Consider the following 4,731-nt stretch of genomic DNA (forward strand, 5'->3'; position numbering starts at 1 on the left):
TGTTAGCCAGGATGGTCTCGATCTCCTGACCTCGTGATCCGCCCGTCTCGGCCTCCCAAAGTGCTGGGGTTACAGGCTTGAGCCACCACGCCTGGCCGACAGTAAGATTTCTGAGACCTTCATACACCCACGTGCACCATGTACCTTCAATATGCATTATTTCCTAAATTTGATGGGTTGCCAAGCCCCTTCTTTGAGAAACATTTTCTTCCAAAGCTACCTTTTAGATTTGCAAACCCAAGCATTTCCCTGTTATTAAAAACTCTGCATACAAAAAAATTATCTGTAAACATACCTTTAAGACGGCTATATAATGCACATCAATGATAGCTTCTTTATTTACTTATCATTTCTCCCATTGCCAGGCATTAAGGTGCTCAGTTTCTCTCCCATTTTTTTCCTACCTATAATTTTTGATGTTGTCGGTGTTTTGAGATGGAGTTTCGCCCTTGCCCAGGCTGGAGTGCAATGGCGAGTTCTCGGCTCACCGTAGCCTCCACCTCCCGGGTTCAAGTGATTCTCCTACCTCAGCCTCCCAAGTAGCTGGGTCTACAGGCGTGCACCACCGCGCCTGGCTAATTTTTGTATTTTCAGTAGAGACGGGGTTTTGCCATGTTGTCCAGGCTGGTCTTGAACTCATGATCTCAGGTCATCTGCCCGCCTCAGCCTCCCAAAGTCCTGAGATTACTGGCGTGAGCCACTGCGCCCACTCCCTACCTATAATTTAAACATAGGGCCTAGGCACTAGGGGAGTGAATTCCAAAGGTGCTTCAAAAGCAGCCCTTGCTGTGGAGGCCCCACTGGGTCCACCATCTCCTGAGCCAGGGAGAATAAGGCAGCCTGGGCCTTGCCTCCTTGCTGGGTCAGCTGACTGGGTCACCATGGCAACCACACAGGCCTGGAAGAGGGAGGGTGCCCCTGGGATGGGGCTAGACGTGCTGGCTGGGAGCCTGGAACACTGGGACTGACCAGACCAGATGGCTGGGGGACCCCCTGGGAATGGGGACTAAACTGTCTTTGGAGAGTGCCAGGTGAACACGGGTCTCAGGCAGAAGCGTCAGACAGAGCCCCTTCCCTTCCTGGTAAGCCATTTGGAGGACGGGTGGCCTGTGAAGAGGCACCACGGATGCTGGAAAATCTGGGTAATGGGATTGAACATGATCTAATAATAAGCCAGTGTGAATTGCTCTCACCCGTAAAACCAGACCCCCACAGTCTTCCCAGAACTCCTCCATCTCTTGGGGACTTTGGGAAATCCCAGCCTCCAATCTGCTCTCTGCCCCAGTGGGAATTCTCCCCTCCTTGGTGGGAATGCTCTCACCTCCCCAGTGAAAATGCTCCCTGGTGCAACGGGCAGATTGGAGGCTGGGTCACCAGAAGCAGATGAGCCCTCGTTCCTGCCTTCATATGTGCTGGTGTTTTCAGGTTCCCCACTTGTTTTTTCACTGGATAGATGCTTTTCTTCCACAGATTTCTCAATTTGGTTTGGATTTTATGTTCCTCAAGGAAGTGGCGAGAGGGTGCCCTTGTGCACAGTCGGCTATCAGGAGAATGTGTTTCTGGGTAAGAGGAGACCCTGGTCTTCTTGGGACATGCCCAGGAATGCATAAGCAAGACTATGGTGCAAGGACCAGGTCCCAGAGGCCCCTGTCTGATGCTGCAATGCTTGCCCTGACTCTGTAGGGCAACCGTTGTCCGCAAGAACTTTCTGTGCTCCCCGGCCCATGTCAGATTCACTTTTTTTGTTTTTTTTCTTCCTCCAAGATGGAGTCTCACTCCGTCACCCACGCTGGGGTGCAGTGGCGCAATCTCGGCTCACTGCAACCTTTGCCTCCTGGGTTCAAGCGATTCTCCTGCCTCAGCCTCCTGAGTAGCTGGGACTGCAGGTGCGCACCACCACGCCTGGCTAATTTTTGTATTTTTAGTAGAGATGGGGTTTCACCATGTTGGCCAGGCTGGTCTCAAACTCCTGACCTCATGATCTGCCCACCTCGGCCTCCCAAAGTGCTGGGATAACAGGCGTGAGCCGCCGCCTGGCTGAGATTCACTCTTTAAACGTATTGAAAACAAAACATTATGCTTGCCCTGACTCTGTAGGGCAACCATCCTCCGCAGGAATTTTCTGTGCTCCCCAGTCTATGTGAGATTCACTCTTTAAACTTATTTAAAACAAAACAGAAAAGCTGTCTAAGTTCTCTGCACCAAACTGATACCAGCCGCCGCTCACGGCTGGGGGAGGCGCTGTGGGACCGGAGGTGAGAAAGGCAGTCTCCGGGTTTTACCCCACATACCTTGTATCTTTGGAACCTTACTTACACCAGGCATTTATAGATGTATTACCTTTATCATTTATAATTTAATTTAAAAAACAGGAATGTCTGAAGGAGGACAGATGATTCCCTGTAATCCATTAGCTGAAGCAATCAATGTGAAGAGTTGAACATTTTTCTTCCGGGCTTTTAAAAAGGAATTTGTGAGATACAGCAACAGCTGCTTTATAATAAAAGGCTCTACTAAGTGGCCTTTGCATGGCAGCCAGACTTTGAGGGGCTTTTAAGTAAGAGACCCCTTCTGTCTCCCACAAACCTGCCTCCTTAAAATGCATCGGCCTCACCTGACTGAAATGACACCTAAAACGCAGCACAGCCTGAGCTGCTGGAGGGGCTGGAAGCCCTTAGAAGCGCCCTCTCCCTGGTCGGGCGCGGTGGCTCATGCCTGTAATCCCAGCACTTTGGGAGGACGAGGCAGGTAGATCACGAGGTCAACAAATCAAGACCATCCTGGCCAACATGGTGAAACCCCGTCTCTACTAAAAATATAAAAATTAGCCGAGCATGGTGGCGGGCGCCTGTAGTCCCAGCTGTTTGGGAGGCCGAGGCGGGGGATCGCTTGAACCCGGGAGATGGAGGTTGCAGTGAGCCTACATCACGCCGCTGCACTCCAGCCTGGTGACAGAGCGAGACTCCATCTCAAAAAAAAAAAAAGCTTCCTCTCCCTCCAGGACAGAGCTCGCCAGAAAGGCGTCTCTCTCACGCCCCTCTCCAGGCTCCTGTCTTCCTGACCTTTGCTTCGGATTTGGTTCTTGCTCTTGGCCCTTGCCCTGGAGCTGGATGCTTTGGCCGGGCTCTTGCTTCCAGCGTCTCCTTTGCTATCAGCCTGCCCTCCCCTTGGCCCACTTGGAGGCAGGGCTGCGGGCCCCAGCCTGGCCAGTGGGGAAAATGGATGCCTCTACCTCCTCTTGCCCTACTGAGATCAGAGCCCCTTTGCGACCTCCTTTGCCATTTGGGGGGCCCGTGGCTGCACAAGCTATCCAGTGAAGAGGCACCACAGATGCTGGAAAATCCACTGTGATTTGCTCTCACCCCTAAAACCAGACCCCACAGTCTTCCCAGAACAATTCCACCTGTTGGGGGCTTTGGGACGTCCCAGGGCCCCGAGGTCTCAGGGTACAGAGGTCCCAGGCTTGGCTCCCTCTGGTTGTTAGCCGGTAAGAGACATTCCAGGGTTTACAGACATTCCCTGGAGAGGGGAACACGAGGCTCCAGGCAGGGCCCGGCTGCCCTCCCAGGGGAACCGAGCTGGAGGAACTCATGTTTTCATCATGGCCTGTGGGAGCTGCTTAAACAGGCAGGAGGTAAACACACCCCAGGCGACCAAGATCTGCGGCTCCCTGCACAGGGGGTTTAATTATAAGAGCAACATAATAACGACGGGACAGAAAGAAGGGGAAGGGGCGGAAAACCTCTCCGCGGCCGGTAGCCTCCACATTCCCGCTGCCTGGCTGTGAACCTTCTCCCTCCCAGGTGACCTCGCCCAGGGCTGTGGAGCGGGTGATTTCCTTTCTTAATTTCATTCCAATTGCAAAATTAATATGTCATTGCAGCAAACTTGGAAAATGCAAAAAGCTTTAAGAAGAAAACAATTTCTCCAAATCCCATAGTCCAGCCACTCTCTTTCACATGAAGTGGCTTTTTTTTTTTTTTTGAGACAGAGTCTGGCTCTGTCACCCAGGCTAGAGTGCAGTGGCGCAATCTCGGGTCACTGCAACCGCCACCTCCCGGGTTCAAGTGATTCTCCTGCCTCAGCCTCCCAAGTAACTGGAATTACAGGCACTCACCACTGGGCCCGGCTAATTTTTATACTTTTAGTAGAGATGGGGTTTCACTATGTTGGTCAGGCTGGTCTCGAACTCCTGGCCTCAAGTGATCCACCCACCTCAGCCTCCCAAAGTGCTGGGATTACAGGCATAAGCTGCCCACCCAGCCCCTGGGGTTGGTTTGTGTAGAAGTGGGAACTTGCTCAGAAGCTCGCAGCTGGTCAGAGTGGAATTAGAATGGGAACCACAGATTTAATAATGAAAGCTTCATCTTTTAGAAAAAGATCAAATCAGAAATATGGGTTACATTTGTAAAAGGCTTTCAATTAAAAAGAGGCTGTGAAGCACATCTCGGGAGGCCTAAAAGTCCTTTTCATTTGGATATTGTTTGATCAAAAGCCCTAGTCTGTGCTGATAAGAAAATGGATTTCACAAGATTGAATCCAACAAAAAGCTTTGGCTAGCTGATTAATTAGGTGAGTCACGGGTCTCATGGGAGTTTAAAGTCAGGAGTTTAAAGACCCTATGAAAATAGGAAGCTGGGCACAATGGCTCACACTTGTAATCCCAACACTTTGGGAGGCTGAGGCGGGTGGATCACCTGAGGTCAGGAGTTTGAGACCAGCCTGGCCAAC

The sequence above is a fragment of the Colobus angolensis genome, unplaced genomic scaffold, assembly GCF_000951035.1.
Source record: "Colobus angolensis palliatus isolate OR3802 unplaced genomic scaffold, Cang.pa_1.0 Scaffold110, whole genome shotgun sequence".
Taxonomy (NCBI): domain Eukaryota; kingdom Metazoa; phylum Chordata; class Mammalia; order Primates; family Cercopithecidae; genus Colobus; species Colobus angolensis.